Source organism: Ixodes scapularis, unplaced genomic scaffold, assembly GCF_016920785.2.
Source record: "Ixodes scapularis isolate PalLabHiFi unplaced genomic scaffold, ASM1692078v2 PGA_scaffold5__190_contigs__length_132052651, whole genome shotgun sequence".
NCBI classification, from domain to species: Eukaryota; Metazoa; Arthropoda; class Arachnida; order Ixodida; family Ixodidae; genus Ixodes; species Ixodes scapularis.
In genome coordinates, this window is record NW_024609880.1 from 129,377,720 (window position 1) to 129,397,210 (window position 19,491).

The window sequence follows — 19,491 nt, forward strand, 5'->3', positions numbered from 1 at the left end:
AGACAACGCGCACGTTGAAAGAAACCTTCGCGCGGGGCCGCGAAGCGACGTCTTCCTATTTCAATCCATTGGCGGAACTCATCTCTCTAATGGAGCGGGCGCGGGCATGACAAAGAAACGACCCTAATTGAACTGCCACGTGCAAGAGGCTGCGCTCACTGCTTGCAACGCGGAGGGTTGGCACAAAGGTTACCCAGGAAGCGGAACGGCAAGGCCGACGACGCTGCAACGTCCGGTCTGCTAAAGCGGAAAATTAAACCGGTCGGTAGACGTTGTGCACAATGGGGATGAACAGCTCAGCGAACCCGAACGAGAAAAGGACACGACTCCGACAGGGCAGAGCTTGCCGGACTACAGTTTCAGAAGACCCAGAGTGTATTGCGGCGAGGCCATGAACTCAGAACACCATAACGATAGTTTTGTTTTGATAACATGAGCGATTGAGACCTATTTTCAACGCGGTGTAAGTGCCGAAAATAAGGTACACCCTTTTGGAGTCTACGAGGTAATTAGGGCTATAGATACTGCTTGGCCTCTTTTCATGGGCGAGATGGATTGGCTAATGACGAGTTTATCGCTGGGAAGAACACATCTCTTCTAAATATGTAGACGCTAGGACAATTGACTCGAGTGAAGTTCAGCGACGAGTCTTGGAACCTGATTTAATGAATGTAGCAATTATTGAATTGCTTAGTTTAGGTAAATGCAAATAGCCAAATATATTTACGGTAAAGAGCGAAAAAAATTAAGCGTGCGTTTGAAGTATACACGTAGAAATATAATTTTCCGCGATACACCGGGGCCCCGAGATATCGAAGAATAAAAACATGCACGCTGAAAGAGTAAAACTAACATAAATAATTAAAAAAAAAAGTTGAAATACGACTCTTTCACTACGACAGGACATAGCAGATTCCCGCAACCATGCGGTAACACTAAGCACACGGGCCTCGTTAGAATAACATAAAGAGGGGAGCTGCGAGTTTGTTCAACTTATACGGCCTAAGCGCAGAAGCTTCCAATGGCTGAAATTCCTTATCAGATTATACCCCATAGAATAAACTTCCGCATGCAGGCAACTTTGTGCGTTCGATTCTATTTTTAGCTCCGAGTGCAGATATTCGGGGAGCACACAATGGAATCCGAACTCCCCTTTCCGCGACTATTCCCCCTAAATGTGCGCTCGGCGGTTACTCTGATTTCCCTCGAGAATCTCGCTCCTTCCCAGGGGCGGCGCCATTTTCCTCGTCGGCTGGCAGCGGTGCCACTCTGCGAAGGCGTTGGGAATTAACTTTAAAAGCACGTAATCCGAGTCGCTTACACATTCTCAGAGCTCCCTGCCCGCAAACTTCCTCACGATGCCACCGGAAAATCGACTATAGGTCTTTCATGATTGAGCTCAAGGTTTAATTTCACGATGCATCTTTGCAAAGCACAACGGTTTAGCGAAAACATCGAGGTATATAGCGGCTTTGAGCGATAAACTGGCAGCTGAAAGGGACCCCCAATTGGCCGCCGCCATGTTGAACATTTTTGACCACTAGAGAAGTGACCTTATAGTTTTACGTTTAGATTTTAACGAAGAAGTATCATGAACAAATAATTGCTTATTGATCTTTAATAACAGTACCGACGAGATGAGTTATGTTTAGTTCGTTTTATGTCCAAAATGTGCAATTACGACAAAAAACCCAGGCAGCTTGGCAATGCGTCTGCTAGGTGCCGTCAGCCGCGAGGCTGTATTTTGGGTTTTTATCGAAGCTATAGGCACTGATCTCTAAGGCTAACAATATCGGAAAAATAGTTTATCGTGTTTTTTTACAGCGATCGCAAAACAAATCTGGGCTCAGTTTTGCGTAGAAGCCTCAGGATCTGGTACGGTCACGTGTCTAGTGGTCGAAATTGTACAACATGGCGGCAGCCAAGGGGGGGTAACTTTTGCCTGGTGAACGGGGCACCAGTTTATCGATCGAAGCCCCTCTACCTCGTTGAGCGAAACCGAGATATCGCGAAATCGGCCTGCTCACATGTAGAGTTTGACGCGCGAAAACTATGACGTATTAGAGAGTTTTAGGATAGCGTACGCAAGAGCTTTGCGTACGCAAAGAATAGCGTCGTCGCCACTGCGCATGCGCCGAACGCTAGCCACGTTTTGCGGTTTGCGGGCGCTATTTTAGCGTACGCTCTTTCTCGGAAATTGCGTGCGTACGCCGAGAGTCTTTGCGCTCCTCCAAGGAGGATTCGTCACGAGAAGTTGGCTAGAGCCAAGACGAGCACAGTTAAATAATAAAGAGTTTTCGTAGACCGTTTTCGCCGTCCCGCAACGCTCTCCGCAATCCGCTACGATACCCGGAACTCTACAGTCAAGGCTATCGGCGCGCAGGCGCAGTAGCGGCTTCTTCGTTGCGAAGGGCTTAGCGGAGGGGGAAACGCGGTTTACGTTAACTCCCTAATGGCGGCCGCCAGGACCATGGCTGCAACCGCTTTGGCGGAGTCACGTGAGCGTGACGTTGGTGACATCTTGGCGACTGCGATTTTCAATACGGGACGACATTGCGCTCGGTTTGGAAAACTCAGTAAGGTGGGCAACGATCACCGGCAACTTGATGCTCGCGACGCGCGAACATTTGTCGGCGAAGGTACGGTGTGCGAAGGTCGGTACACGAGACTCCTCTTGCCGAGGCGACGCAAGCGGACACGACCAAACGACCTGCTCGAGTCGCATTGTCATGTTTAAACAAATCGTAAATGTTACTCTGGACCAAAAAACTTGTTTATTATTTTTTTTTTTACCCAAGTTACAGCATTTCGTGTGTGAAATTAAAATTGTGACTGTATCTTTGCGGTGTAGCGAGCTTGAGATGCTTGGGCTTTTGTGTCGCGGCCTAGAAACGCTATTCTAAAACTCTATTGCGTAGCTTGCGCTAACGCAAGGGGTCAATGTAGCACTAACGTGCGCTGGGATTGCGTACGTTATTCTAAAACTCTCTATTGACTCACGAGAATTTCGCCAAGCCTTGTCATCTGCACCGGAAATATCGGACGTTTCGCATCGAAATGATACGCAATTCTCACGGAGTGCCGAGACAGTCCGCTTTATTAATGGACCTATTCCGAGAAGCGTTCTGCGCACGCGCGAGCGCCCGATGCCAAGCGGCGGAAGTCGGAACGAAAAATCGAGGAAATTCGGAAGGAGGCTGTATATCAGCGAGTAGAACACGTAACTGCAGCATATATATAATTGTGTTACACAAAAAAAGAACGTCGACGGAAAGGAAAACACGACGTTTGGGTGGACGCCACGGATGCCCCTCTTTAAAGTCGCGTTGGGCAGGCGCCGCTGCTCAGAGAGCGAAGAAACTGGTAGCGTAGCTCCCATTGTCGATTGGTAGCGCAGGTAGGTCCCTTCCTCGATTTTTAGTTCGTGCAGCCACCGCCTGGTGCCGTCGGAATGTGGAAAAGGTCCATTCTACTCGATTCGACTCACTCGACTTACTGGGCCTGTCAAATCGGGGAAGGACCGCGAAGGTCAAAGAACAGGCGGATGACCTCGAAGTATCTCGGACATTTTTGCAGCGCCATAGGATCAGTTATCCCCAGTCATCGTGTTAATATGCGGTGCTTGCACCCGTCGCCACTGAAAACAAACATGGCCGCTCGTCGCTCGCGGCCATGTTTGTTCTCTCTTTTCGTCTTTGGCTCGGATACAGGATCGACATAAAATCCGGCTCTTCGACAAGCCCGCTCGAATTGGGAGGTCAGACGTCACAGGGACGCTGAACGGCGATGGGCAGCGTCCGCGTTTCTTTTGACAGGCCCCGGTGAGGTTTCCGCAAAAGCTCGATCCAAGAGCGTGGAGAGAGCGCAAGCTTCTTTAGAGGCGCGCGTCATTTGCAGTCGCGTTAACGCGGCGCATCTGTTTCGCGACACTGGACTCGCCAAAAACTTGCACCGTGTGAATAGACCTTTAACAAGCACAAAGTGCAACTGACTCGCAGGCAAAAAAAAAAGTAATATCATAAAGAAAAAAAAAGTCCACACTTTAAAGCTGCAGTGTAACCATAGCCCTCCTCTATACTCACAAAGCCTGGCAGTTCGACGACGAAGCCATATAGTTCCAGGTCGCAGATTTGGATCGGGCGGACATGGTAGCGCCGAGCATCAAAGAGACATTTCTCCGGGAACCTTAGGGGAACATGGATGTCAACGCACAGCTTTTGCAGCGGCGAGGACCCGAAACGCACTTGTTTGCTCGGGAGAAGTGTGTTTCGGCGTCTCGCCGCAGTGGGGCGCCAGTCAACATGACTCTCCCCTCATCGGTTGTCTGCCGCTCCACCTTTTTCAATTTTCGGCCGCTTCTCGTGGCGATCTGCCAGGCTTTGTCAGTATATAGGCGGCTGTAATACATAAACGCTGTCTGAGGCGCCCTTGTGTGGCGGTCCTGTCACACTGGTTGTACAAATCCCGTCTGGAGACATGTTCAAAGCATACATGCGTATCGAGCAAACATGCTTGGAATGTGCTTGAGGCCGCACATGTTTCTGTCCTCGTGACTTTGGCGAACACCTTATCTTTTGGACGATGCACAGTCAGTGCGGCTTCAAATATCCCGGGCGTCTACTTTCCCGCAAACCGCACGGAGAGTCCATTAGTCCCGTCTGCGAACACTTGGGCGAATGGCGAGGTGGAAGCGTATTTACTACCAAAAAATAAACCCAGCGATTTGACGCTAGGCGTAGCATGATAATATTAAAGGTCGCGCTCGGCGCCACATTGAGGACTCAATTTGTAGGTCTATAAGCGTATTTTAGACCTCATGTGTGGCACTCACTCGACATCTCAGTGATCGGCTATTCGAGTTATTTGCGGGAAACTTGCGATTGAGACCGCATGGCGACTCGCGTACGTATGACACCGACACCGCTTGTCACCGGTCTATGTGATTGAAGGACGAGAGATTGGCGCGCCGCAGTGCAACACGCACTCTGGGACTACCAAACGCGTACAGGCTGCACTCATTGCGAATTTCGCCGCCTTCTCACGCACTACAAAGATGGCGTCCGACTCCTCGGAACGCGTGTGCGAAGAACCAATCGCATACCTCTACGTTGGAAGCCCGACGAGTGACGAGTCGGAAAAATCGATCCGTTCAAATAATTGAGTCTGCGCTAATCGGCATTGCAGCTCATATCCGTGATCACGCCGTGTCTTTCAACGCAGAGCAGACCGCGTTCTATTGGTACAACTTCCTCCGTAAATTAATGACTGACTTTATTCCTGTCCTGCGGAGAAGCCGACTCATGGGCATTTTCGTTAAATTCCGTAGTTGGCAGCAACGCAGAAACGTTGGAAATGTGTACGAGTCTAAGCACAAAATGCGAACAAAATGATGGAGAATATCGAACATATAAATTCGCACGCAGTATACTGAGCTGAGAGCGAACCATACTAGGTTAGATTTTTTTTTTTATGTAAAATTTGGGTGTGTTTGGGGGGGGGGGGGGGGGGACGGAGTCGAAAAAGGAGGCTTTGGTAGCGTGTGATCGATCACACTTTCGAAGAGCATTAAAAGTTGCAGCGATGATTTTGTTTTGTCTTTATGTAACATTTGAATTCTGGGCAGGCTTCATGCGCATCTACGAAACTTACGATAAAAGCATTCGAGAGTACACTATTAAAAACTTTAAGCTTTGTTTATTGATTGGCCCAATAAACGTATCACAACTTGCGCAAATTATATAAGACGGATACAAGGCGTATATAAGCTGCTATGCTGTTTTATGTGGTTCGATCTGTTTATTGGGCAGATGCACATAATGTTTTTACTATGGTAGCTTTTAATACAACAAAAATAATTAAAAAAAACATGAATAACTTTGTTCACTGCTCAAGAAAATAATATTTAGCGGACATATTTACGCGTAGAAAACGGAACTCATATAAATATCTGAAACAAAAATCCGCAATAAATATTACTGAAAATGAAGGCACGAATTTATCGAATATGTTCGCAGATAAATGGCTAAATACATATTTCCATATCGCGAAACTTCTCGCGCTTCTACTTTCCTGCAGAACACTGTGAAAGTCAATCAGTGCGGTCTACAGAAGGGAGCCAACGAATGAGAAAGCTGCAAGTTCATTTCCGCGCAGAAATGAGATGTGACACTGAGCAATACTCGTTTCGCACCCAATGTTCATGGCCAGTGTCGCATCGCAATCTTTGTTAAAGTACCTCGAGGGAACACTGCACCTCGGCGCACTCGATCCGCCAATCTTTAATTGCATTAATGCGAAAGCAATAACTGCCCCATGAAGCGCGTGGCTGAACGAAACGGCACCTGAAGAGCCGTTGGCTGCAACGCGTCATAGTTCCTAGGAACGCCACCCCACAGAGAAGCCGTCTTCCTGGCGCTGCGGCCCGAGCACCGGTAAAAGGGAGAGGGCGGCGGGCGCGCGGCCGCTTATCTCGTGTCAGGCGGGGGGGGGGGGGGGGGGGGTAGAGAGGGGGAAGAAGGAGCGGGAAGTTCATGCTCCCTGTCCATTTCTGTACCACGTGTTCTACCCTCTGCTTTCAGCCATGACGCGCCGCCCGGCCGGCCTCTGTGGACGACAGCGGGGCGCGCAGCTTGTATGAATGATCTGCGTGTGGGAATTCTTTCGCATTCCTACAAGTAAGCAGCCTTAAGTGTCCTCCTGTAATTTTTTTTAATCAGCTCAGCCAATGAGAAAGGCGAGTGGTATTAGGGCCATGTCACTACCAATACCGCCATGCCACGACCGCATCTCCGCGTCGCAGTTACCATGCGGTTTTAGGGGCAGAAGGTTGCCCTTTGCCACCGAGGCTGCGTGCCTGCGCATTAAGGTGCAATACCGCCCTCCTTTTCGTCGGCTAAATCTGATTAGAGGAAGAATGATGGGTCCTACAGAATAGTGAAAAAAACGTTACGCGAGAGTTTTTTTGTTTTTTGTTTAATTTTGCTGACAATATGACCTTAAGCAGAAACCGACAAGCCAGAATTATATGCTGAAAAATGTTTTTGTTTTCGGTTGCTGTCTGACAGATTTGGCTGCACTCTTATAAGGGCTGTGCCTGCGGGTGCAACAGCTGGGGTGGTTTCGGGGGGGGGGAAGAATCGTACACGAGGTAACTAGTTATGGACAAGTAAAATCATTAGGAAACACGTCGAAAGTGTAATTTTTTAACCAGTACTGCAGAAATATAAAAGCACTATTTGATCTACACTTCCATGCAGGAGCGTACCATTCCATGCCCGTCGACGCAGCATTTCTTGTTTTAGGGGCGAAGCTCCTTAGGGGCTAGCCATGTCCGTATTAGCGGCGAGATGTTTTGGTGGCGCCCTCCTATGGTTCCCCCTTGTGACGTCATCACCTTGCGAACAACAAGTTCGTTGGTGTTTGTAAATAGCATGATGGAAGCCTGAAATCATTGCGCTCTCAAAGCAACAATGCCAACACCGTCGAAATTAAAGTTCTTTCGTTCCTCTTATTACCGACGATGGTATACCCTTTCCGACGTCATAGTCAGCTTTTGGGCCAATCGTGGAAGGCCGACCACAGCGACGCTTTCGGTCGCGCACGTCGCCAATACCCGTCCGATGTCCGGCGTCGGGGGCTCGTGCTCCTGCTCGTGAGCTCACGCGCTCACGTGCTCACGAGCACGTGAGCACATGCTCCCGTGCTCGTGTAGGGCAAAAAAACAAAACAACAACCGTATCTCCACGTGGTGAATGATGTTGATTGAGGCGAAGCTCTGGTGGTGCTTGTCTGCGTAGACGCTGAGCCGCAGCACGCCGAGCCTTTCGTCGACAATAAGTTCCCGGCTTCCTTTCCTTTCAACACTTCTCTCGAGCCTTTCGTTCGTTTTCATTCATGTCAGAAAGAAAATGTGTGGTATGGAACGTGGTTATATACGCATTTGAGCATTTGAGCGCAGCGTGACATGGAGGAAAACGAACGAAAGGCTCGGCATGCTGCGGCTCAGCGTCTACGCAGACAAGCACCACCAGAGCTTCGCCCCAATCAACATCCTTCAGCACGTGGAGATCCGGTTGTTTTTTCTTTTCAGGTTTGGTTAGGACTTCCGAAAGAATCAATTTCTTTTTATAAGCCCGTTGATTAGTACTTGTCATTTTTCTACTAAGCGAACAAAATGACCACGTTACGTCCTCAACCATGAACACTTTGTGTACTAATTGATTAGTTCTTTGTTTGTTAAAGCAAGCGATTTTGAGCTCGCGCTCTCCGGCCGCATTTACCCACGAACACGACGGACAAGCTGCCGCGTGTTCACTCCTTGAAAATGCATATTTATATGCTTCGTCACTGCGTGGGCGACGTCGTCACTTGAGTGCTCGACCTCCCTGACCGGCGAACTACACCACAATGCTTGTTTATATCTGCTCGCTGATGAAGTTCACCGCCCATCCTAATTACCATTAGAATCAACTACTTTACACGCAAATCACTAGCTTAACTAATTACCTTAATGAATTCGCATAATTAGCATTTCCGAGATTCACGAATAACAGATTCTAGTTCCGTTCGTGGTCACGGCTGTGCTGCGAGGGGCGTGTCGGAAACATCAGAGAAGTTAAAGCGAATGTTTACCCGTTTTAAAACCTCTAAGCTCATTTTCTGCGTACATGGGAAACTAATTTTTGACTTTCTTTTGGTGAATACGTTTAAACAACAAAAAATGTATTAAAATAGTTGGAATGACGTATACAATATTGTAACATTATTCCATTCGCGTCATCGTAAAAGCAGTTATTTACCCTACGAATAAAGCGAGTTTGTTTGAAGTTTGTGAAAAATTGACAAACAGAAGAACAGAAAAGAAGGAAGAAAGAAAACAAAAACGACCAATTTTTAAAGTTTCTCGAAGTTTAAAGCTACTACGTCGTTCGCAGAACAAAGACGTTGTGAAACTGAGAGTACGTGATCATTAAGTTTTCACGATCTTGTTCTTACTTCGGATGAATCGCTCGTACAAATCGTAAGGAAATAAAAAAAGAGGAAAAAAAAGGAGGGCACCTGGCAACAGGAAAAAAAAAAACAGTAATAAACGCGTAAAATACTATCAAAATTCTCAACCGTCGTGAAGTTTCTTTTCTTCTTTTTAGGGCACATGCATAAAAATCTTATCATCTTACAGCCCGCCAGGTTTAATCCACTTCTTTATTTAAAGCCGTCCCAGCCTATTAATTTCCACGGTAAAATGTAAGAAACAAATCAAATTAGCAAGAGTCGAGTGTTTTTTGTTTGTTTTTCCCACCGCAGAAAATATTGATCGTAGGGAAGTCTTGCGGAATGCTGGCGCATTTATTTCTTAGCAGCATCTTCACTGCACCCGCTTTTGGTCGTAGAAGGTGTAAAGCCGGGGTAACAACACTTATACATCACACAAAAGGCAGACTGCATACAGATTCCAACGCGAACCACCGCGAGATCCCTGCTTCGAATGCCGCGTGGCAATGAGTTCAAGAAGAGAACTACGCACGCGGAATTTGAACCACGGATACCTATTCACGGGCTTTCTATGACGCATAAGCAGTGTGACCTCGGCTTGTCCTGAGGATGTCCTGGTCGCTTCGTCGCCAGTAAGATTGCTGCATCTTGCGATAAGAAGGCCGAAGCACGAATCGGGGAAGAAGACGCGTGATCACAATAGGCTCCATCCTGCGTTGCTTACTATGTCGGCGGCTATGAAAACATTTTCCCAAGGCGACGCAATCAACGAGATTCTCAACAGTCAAGGCCATAACAACGGTGGAGACGGGTATCGCCGTTGGAAGTTTCTGCGGTTCTTTTTCCGTGAAGCTTACGCGTGGCAGTTTGAAAGAAAAACTTGAACTTAGTTCTGAGTTTGGAGCAATTCCCGGCCTAAACCAGCCGGAGCAACGCTGGTTTAGGTCTGAGAGTTTCAAGAGTTTCCTAGATGTGTCTTTGTTTGAGCGAGCGAGGCGGTGATCTGGACAGGACACTACATTTACTTACACCAACAAGCTGCATGCGCTTGTGCTTGCTGTAGCCATTCACGGAATCGAATTTGCGTGCATGGTTGACTGGCGCAAACAATAAAACACGAGTACGCATTTCCTTCCGAAACTAGGCACTTAATGTAATATTAAGAAATGTGAGGTTACCAGGGGAATGAAATAAACCCCTAGAAACATCGCCATACGCTAAACCTAGCTTAAACGCTAGGTTTAGCGTATGACGGAATCTTATGGGTGACTGCAAGAACACATTAAAAGAAAGTACATTTTCTGTTCTTTTTGTTTTAGTACCACCGACCCTTTTTGCTACAGAGTGGAAGAGTACGCGGCACATTGTGGAGGTCTGGTTTTGAGGGAGTACCGTTAAGATTGTTGAACTGGTATTGTACCGTCAAACGGCTATTCCGCAGAAAAGTACATTGACTGTGCAAAAGAAGTAGCGTCATGCATAATCTGTGAGTGAAAAGCGAGAAAGAAAGGAAGGTTTCGATCAGATCGTTTAAGGCCCCTTTATGCTCTCTAGACACGCCTATGGGTTTACTTTCCTTCGCAACGAAAGGGTGGCCAATTAGTTTCAAAGGGATACTGAAGCGGTTCTGTATCTGAGTGAAAACACTGCGCATGGCACGCAATTTGGACGCTTTATGAAGCGACGAAGATGCGCCTGCCGGGTGAAGAAGATCGCACGCTGGCCTGAGAACTTGCAAATACTTCAAAGGTGTATACCTGGCGAGCTTGCAATTGTACGCGCTGCTCACACGAGCGACACGCGCTTGACGGCCGAAAGACCCCAGTGTGACGTAACGACTGGTCGGAGGTTTTTTGTGTTTTCTCCAGTTTAGTTACATCTTTGGGGAAAACGAACATGATATTGAAATTCACGGAACGAAAATACTCCAGAATTCACCTTTAACTCGTTTTTTTTTTCTTTCAAGAACTTCTTCAGCTTCTTTTCAGCAGAGGGACGCCAACGAGTGACGAAGCTCAGAAAGCGATAACACCTGGAAGTTGTCCACAGCAACGATGAGCAAGTGAAACGTCATGCTCATTATTCTTCTACAGCACATCGTATTTTTACACACATTAACTTTTTTAAAGAGTGGGGTCGAGTAGAAGGAGTTAGTGTGTACTATCGCGGACAATATGAGCTCAAACAGTCCTTCGTGCTTCTTTGGCGTTTTTGAGGGAGCTATGGTCAGTACCAGGAATGGAATGCGTAAATTGAGATCGCATATACTTGGGACTATTTGACAAATTAAGAGAAAATTAAACTTGTGGGGACTGCAGACGCAGAAAAAAAGCCGGATCAGATGTTTCAATTCACATATTACGCGAGCGAACATATCTAAACACTTTGTTCAATGAATCGCACCAGTGCTCTCGACTTTGTTAACATTAAACTCTCCCCTCGTTTAGTCTATAAATTTGAAGAAAAATTAGTTACTAGTTGGACTAGTTAGTTCATTGTGTAATCTTCAGACGTAAAAAAAGAAATATAACGCAATAAATAGGACACGAGACAACGTGCCTTGCGTCCATTCCACTATCGCGTGTATTGTTTTCTGATCGTGTAGTCCCAGCTTCGAAGATTTTTGCGCTTGTGTTTCAGGAGAAAGCGCGAAAAGGGCAAACAACACCGTTTATCGAAAAAACAAAAAAATCTGGCTGGCGTTTTCCCGTGAACGCGGCATAATTTCGTTCTTAAACCTCCCAGTTGTTTGAGGCGAAAACTTCCGGTTTGTTTAGAGACGCTCATACGCCTTTCGTGCTCGCTTATGTTAGGAAAACTCGTCCTGCCGTGAACACGCGCTGTAAAACAAGAGGACAGACACGCTAAGAAGCACACTGGACAAACTCCTAAAAAATCTGCCTTCAGTTTGGTTCTCTTTCTCTCAATCGCAGCAGAGTGGAAGGCACGGGGTCGAGAGCGTGGATTGAGAAAACGCTTCTCTCGAACGAGCACTTGTACGAACGAAGTACCGGAACGAAGTCTGGGAAAAAACATACATTTATTTTTCTTACCGTAAAACCAAAATATACTTCGCTGAGCACTCTAAGTTTTTTTTTCTAGATGTAGCGCTAGCACTTCAAATGAAGTACTACTACGAATACAAATTTAAACAAAATACTTGTGATACAAAAGAAAATATTGCGAAGTATTTGTAACGTGTCATACGATCACCCTAGCGAACCTCTCTTTAAACGTTTAAATTTGATGCCTGTAAATAGATTATATAAATATCGTTTATGCATTACCTATAAATCAGAGGTACAAACAAATCTTCATGCCCTTAGTGAATTGGCGTCTCTCTCGCTAAGAGTAGCAACATATCCTACTCGAAACACGGAAATTTGGACGCTCGCTATTTGCAAAACTAACTACGGTGAACAAATGTTAAAGTATGCACTTCCTCGACTGCTTAATTTTCTTGTTACTCACAAGCACAACATTGACCTTCCGACAACATCTGTAAAAAATCTCCGAGCATTTTTTTCTTTTCCAAATGTGATTGCTTAGTTGTCATGTTTCATAACCTAAATTTTTGCTGAATTGTATAATGCTTTGCTTGCATGTGCTTTGATTTTGTTTGCCTCTTATATAGTCGCACCTTTTTGTAATATTGTCCTGTTCTTATCTCTGAGATTGTTATCTTTTCTCTTGGTTTCCTTTTTGGATTACTTGTGCCAATGCTGCAATGTGTAAGGAGGGGGGGCCGAGGAGCCGTAAAGCTGCAGGATGCAGCTTTTTTCCTCGGTCTCCCTCCGTCATTTGTGTTTTGACGGAAAAATAAACATTATTATTAAATGCCCAACTTTCAGCACTTACCATTATCCAAGCAAAAAGTTAGGAGCGATTTCAAGAAAGTTTCGATACAAAAATGAGGCGCGTTCCCGCTAGCGTTTTCCATTCATCTGCATCTATTCGCGGACTCCGTTGGTCGCCATTTACCCTGAAAGTCTAAAAAAAAATGGCTATACTTGGTTTCAGCTTCGCTCCGAGCGCGGCCAATGTTATGAGCAGAAGGGCCAATCAAACAGCACAAAAAGCGTAACGTCATGGCGTGCTCTCTGCAGTTGATAGGGCCAGCCGGTATTCGCCGTGTCTCTGTGCGCGCTCCTCCGCCGGCTAGTCCTATCAGGAGCAGAGAGCACGCCATGACGCCGCGCTTTTTGCGCTCTTTGATTGGCCCTTCGGCTCGTAACAGCGGCCGCGCTCGGACCGAAGCTGAAACGAAGTATAATAACTTTTTAATCAGCTAAAGCTAAGTCCTGAATATGTGACATCTGGTCCGGTTCGCTAGTGCCAAATTGGGGCGGGAGCGGAGCGTTCGGTGATGCGCAGTTTATTTCTGAATGAACAAAAGCTGGTTTTTGTTTTCTTCTATCTCACCTTGCACAAGTTTGCAAAGGCATGTTCCGTCTCCATCTCACCTGAGGTGCACTCTCTCAAAGCTGCCTACGCGTCTACTTTCCCGCAGAGCACGCGTATAGCCAATCACAACCGAAAAAAAAAAGAAAACGGCGAATAACGTGAATAAAATATGCTCAGATCTGTAAACGAAGTCTGTAACGTGACGTTGAGCTTAAAGGCCGACGTACAGTTCGCGATTTCCACCTTTCCCCCGATTCCTCCTCTCCCCTTCCTACCCTTCCCACCACTGCCTGTTTCCTCCTCCCCCATGGTGAGGAGGATCTTCTGCCTTGCAGAACCTCCATTCTGGTAGTCGGCCTTTAACGTCTCAAACGGTTCTACAAGCCCGGCGAGAGCCGTAGTATACATATCTGCCGATAATACGCGCGCTGCTGATCGGCTGAACTTTGCCACGACCTCAACGACAACGGAGTTGGTAGCTATGTTGAAGGCATCGAAATCGCTGCTCAAAACGAAACAACCGAGAAAAGCGGGAATGTTAACCGACTCCAGGGCGGCCCTGGATCTGCTTCAGCGATCTGAAAAGGAAGCCTCGATCGCTGGTTGTTAACCACGGTGGCTGCTGCAAGTTTGCCTTTGAAGATGCGTTGGCAACTTGCCTTCCAGTGGCTCCCGGGGCACAGGGGCCTTTTAAGCTGCCGTCGCACTGCTAAAACAAAAGACAATATGCAGACACTATCCGTGCTATAGGTGTGCTTGAGTTTTGTACGATGGTGTTGTCACCTTGGTCATACAGAATTTTTCTGTAGACATGTTCGAAGGATATACATTAGCATGATGCAAACATGATTCGAAGACGCCTGACGCGTGTCCGCAGACACCTGAGTCATCATGTCGGCAGCGAACATTGTGTCTTTCGTATAATGTATGGGTATATAGTGTTACTGCGGTTTTAGGGAACAAGAAGATTGATGCCCTCTCGAACGTGGTGCACAGTCTCCCGTATTCGTCTTTCTGCGGTGCAGCGAAGTACGTCGTTTCATCTCCGCGCATTGCCTAAAGCGACAATCTCACTCAAAAATCGCCTCCCCCCGACCCCCGAAACCTGAAATTCCTCGAAAGCTTGCCAGGGATGAGGCGGCTTTACAACATCGCCTAGGGTCCATTTGCGCAGACACCCGATCCGCTCTCTCCGAACTTCGAAGGGTCCATGATCCCAACTGCCAACACGACGATGCACGAGGAGATATTGGACCTGGGCTTTCCTTTCCTGCTCGGAATATGCGGACGAGCGGAAACACCTCCACCGCCGGCATGCAGTTAGTGGCCTTCCCTATATTCGGCCGCCCAAGATCTTCAAACTATACGCCACGCCGAACTGCGGTCTGAGCTTTCAAAATCCTTCTAAAGTTACTGCGGAAGACGGATCGATCCTTTGTGAAGAGACACGCTGAACGACACGCCGAAATAATGGTGTTCCATCGAAGACGAACGCTTAAAACTTTCGACAATACCAATAATTCGAAATTCCCAATCAATGTTGCGCCGTGTCTCGCCTTTCAGCCATCCTCGGCTTCCCCTGTGGTCACCGATAGCTGAAGAAACGCGTGCCGTCCGAGGTTTCTCTCGTTATATCTCCGCAGCCATTCACATGGCGGCCGATAAGAGCGCCGAAGAACGGATTCCGAAGCGTGAATGTAATAAGCAACTCCCTCCGTTTCTCAGGATGTCGCTGACTACACATCCGGTTAGTTTGTTTGCGCGAGAACGCGCGCAGATGATCAACGACATCAAGCCCCATGCTCGCGCCAGTAGCTTTGACAGCGTTGCACACAAAGTATGAAACCGAGTATAGGATCCTGGGCTCAATCCCCACCGCTGCCTGTTTCGATCCGGATGAGCATCGTACCGGTGTGCGGTCGTGTATCACTACTGCGTGGTGCACGTTAAAGATCCCAGGCCGTTGTACTGCACTGGCTAAATTGCTCATCTCAGCTGAAAGACAAGTGGCCCACTAAGGCAAGGCAGACTAACTTCCGGCTCTATAAACATGCACACGACAATTTTACTTCTTATACAGAAGTGCTATGTGAATATAAACATTTTTTTGCATCGAACCCTACACGCGTACTACAATTAGATTGCGATTCGAATATTTCGAAAGCTAATATTTTGTACTTAATGTGGATTGAGCGTAGTTATCTCGATAAATCCCGACTCTATAGTCAGAGCTTGGGAGACACAGGGCATGTTATGATCATGCTTCTTGCTTTGTGATTTGCGCTTTTGTATCGACTCATTCCAAAATCTCATTGGCTTCGGAGCGATGAGTGGAAGATGATCGAGAATCACCACGCCTTGTGTTTCTTAAGCTCTCTGCGACAATATAATTATTTTTTTTAAACACCTATACGAAAGAAAACAATTGTATAGGATGGGAAACGCTTCGCATACTTATCGTAAGAAACAGGGCCATGACACGACTAGTTAAGCAAAACATAATGTAACGGGCCTTGCAATGACTCCCATTTATTTAAATATACTCGAAGCTCGATGTTTTTTTTGTTTTTTTTTTCTTTGTTTGTTAGAATTACGGGTAAAACTTTCACAGTATTCAAAGGTGAGCTCAAGCTTTCCAAGCCCATCGAGCCAACCGTGATTGCCCCGATACGTCAACTGCTTCACGGAGCACACGGGTGCAAAGCAGTAAAGCTCGACGCGGGAAATCAATGAAGTCTCGACTACAATCTTAATATTCGAATATTCAAAAACTCAAATACTCGAAACTGTAAAAGATGTGCTGGATAACGAACCCAGTAGCACGCACCGTTCACGAATTATCGGAAGTTCCGAATAGATAGACACATCCGTACTTTGTTCAACCTTAAAGGCCGACGTACACTTGACGCTTTACACTTTTACTCACCTTCTCCTTTCCTATATCCTCTCCACTTTTTACACTGCCCCAACTTGGCTCCACCCGGAGCTTAGGCGAGGGGAGCGCAAAGACCTTCCCTGCAGAAAACCGAGTTTGAACGTCGGCCTTTAAACTCATAGTGAAACCAATGCCACAAACACGAGTGCTCCAGATCGCGGCTTCGAAACTTTCTTCCTCAGAACGAGCGCTCGCCCTGGAAATGCGCGTCTCAAAGCCAGGAGTGCGGGCTAGCTCGTGCTTGTAACTGTGGCAGCAGTTTTAGCTTAAGGGTAAACGGAGTATAGTATAGACCTTTCCAATGTTTACAAAATCAGAGTCCAGCGTGCGGTCTTCACAGCGCAGCACGGGCGTGTTCATCGCTTCGGAAAGCCAGCAAAGCCCGCGCCATACGCACAAAAACTCAAAATGGAACCGGCCAGGAGCCCTTTTTTGGAAATGTATATACACGCAAAACATTCCAAAACCGCGCACTCAAGAAAAAAAAAAGAAGAAAAAAAGTGAGTTTGCATTTCTCAAGAAGAGGAAGAAGGTAATCACGGCGAAGAGCAGAAGGATTCCAGCGAACGACGAAGCTCAAAATATGATTAGGCCAAAAACACGAATGGTGGGCGACGGCAACCCGCTTATTGTCTCATAGTATGAACATATAACCAGCCTCGTCATTCCCGAGTACCCTCCGTAGATTGGAGCGCTTGACGCTTTCGAGTGCTTTGCGGGAAAGCAGACGCTCCAGATTTCTTAGACTGTACACTCCCAGACTTCGTATTAGAGCGTATCGGCTGCCAACTGCGTGAATCCCCCGTTAAAGAAAGAAACTGTCAGCGGAAGCGGCGGAAGCAGAACTCTTTTCCGTTGAGACCGGAACCCACGTGCTCGGGCGAACCGACCCGCGACGCGACGACCGCTTCATCGGCTGTCACGGGGGCTCTGCTGACTCACCGGCGGCTGGCGGCAGGCAGTGCAGCAGTTGCCTCAGCCCCGCGGCAGGGCTCGTCCCAGCTCCGACAATTAATCCCACAGCGAGGTTCGCAGCTGCGCTGGCACCGCACACCGCCGCGCGCTGGGGTTTCGCTTCCTCACTCGGCGTCGAACTTGCAGCGCCTCCCGTGTTACCGGAGAAGTTGGGCTTCGCCGCAGTGTGCGTGTCTCGCGCGGCCGGCTTGGCGCTCCGCCTCGCCATATATCCGGGCGGACGGAGCGCGTGGTTTCGATTGCGGGGGGCTCGGTGGCGCTGCTGGCGCCATCCGGTGAAAGCTTGCGGCGTTATTATGCCGCTGCCCTTCGGGTGCTTCGGCCTCCTTTGTGGTCGCTGGCCCCAGATGGGGAAACCGCTTCCGCCGGCCACTAGAAAGCCCCGCTATGGTTCGTCGTCGCTCGGACACTCGAGTGAAATCTCAAATTTCGGTGACGTTACTACTTATGATGATGCACTTGTCCGAAAATTAACTGTGCAATGAAATATTATCTAATATAAAAAGCGCTAGCTATAGACAAGGACAATGAAAGAAGCGGACGGGACGAGCGCTTACTCTCAACTGAACAATCTTTTTCGAGTGAGTGATATTAACAAATCAATCAACTACGCATCACGGGCGCCCGTTAAACTACAATGAAAGCCTGAATCATGGTTCCCGTACTGCTTCTGGAAACAATTTAAAACGATTTAATACTAGAATATTTGAACTACTTTCCACTTTTGGGTATACATAGGCAAGTTCGTTGACAGCGGCCGCGTTAGGGTAATGTGGATAACAGTAAGGTACCGGTGGATGAATGAAAGGCCATGCGCTAAAATAAACGCATATTAGCTCGATTGACTGCACAGGACAGCAGCACCTCTGTTGGTAGATGTTTCGGTTCTTCTGTCAAGCTACGCATCGACCACAGAAAACACACAATCACATTGCGGTTCTCAGACATGACATGTTTCAAAGGGGACCAGGGCCGGCATGTTTAACATTAGGGGAATGTGTTCAACTTTATCAGGGGAACTTCGAAAAGAATAGATGCACGAGCAATTCGTCAAAGGAAAAAACAACAAAAAAGCTTGGTGGACTCTCATGCATGGCCTTTAAGAGTGGAAGGTCCCGTTCGCAAAGCCTTCTCATATAAACGTGGGCTCCTTGCCAACCCGTGCAAGCGTGTGGGCGTGGTCTAGTTGGTAGCGTCACGTGCCACGTGACGTCACACGTGGCTGTGATGGTGTGACCCAATGGACCCGATGAAGTTTGTGGGAAAAGTTTTCGCTAGATTTGGTGGGAAAGTTTCTGCTAAATTTGGCGAGAAAATATTTCTACCAAATCTAGTATGTGAACCCCATAATGCAACTCGCGGAGCCACCCGTGACGTCACGAATGACACATGTGACTGCGCGCGTTGCATTAAAGGAATTTTAGGGCAACGCGTTAGCGCAATTAATTTATTCTTTCTTTCGTTCGTTGAACGCCTTTTTCCCGAACGGCTGCCGTTTTTTTTTTTTTTTTTTTTTTTTTGAAGAATTTAGCTGCGTTTTGATTCTAATATAGATGTGCAAGGTCGTGTGCGAGGCCGATCTACTTGAAGCGTTAGGGAACTTTAACGACTTATTCGGACTCTGTCTAAGCGGCACTTCTAGTCGCTTAGACAGAGTTTATTTTCCCGTTCATTTTCTTTTTCACGGTATCTCGTTGCGGGATTCTGCCTCTCCCGCCGGGCGCACTGTACTCCATTACGGATCACAGAGCAGTGAGTGTGGTACTGAGCGTTCCAGAGTTTCAGTCTGGGCGCAGCGCCTTTGGGCACCTAGACGTGAACCTCCTGAGCGAAACCGCGGTTGTTACTGAGCTGCGCGAAAGCCTAACACGGCCGCTGTCTCTACTGTCCCTTGATTCCACCCAATGGGACGGCTTGAAAGCAGCCTGGCAGTCCGTGCCGGCTTTAGCCGGAAAGCGCCGAAAGGTGGAGCAGACTGCTCTGCTGAACAATGTCATCAGGCGCATGCATGCGCATTGTGCAACGCGGAGGGGCAGGCAGCACGCTTACGCAGGAGTAGCCTACCTGCAAGCAGTGGTGGGTGAAGTACGTCTAAAAGGTATTTCGAGTAACGCACAAAGTAAATAAGATCGAATGTACTTCAAGTAAAGGAGTAAGTACACGGGGTGCAATTTACTTGAAGTAGA

At 47.5% G+C, this 19,491-nt stretch overlaps 1 protein-coding gene across 1 annotated transcript in view; it reads right to left on the reverse strand.

Moving 5' to 3' along the window:
* The window catches only part of LOC8030997 (diuretic hormone receptor), a 275,430-nt gene extending 258,026 nt beyond the window's left edge, over positions 1-17,404 (reverse strand). The window contains exon 1 of the mRNA XM_042293803.1: positions 17,273-17,404. The gene's annotated coding sequence lies outside the window, so the exon portion shown is untranslated. The remainder of the gene's footprint in view (positions 1-17,272) is intronic.
* Between the last annotated feature and the right edge of the window lie 2,087 nt (positions 17,405-19,491).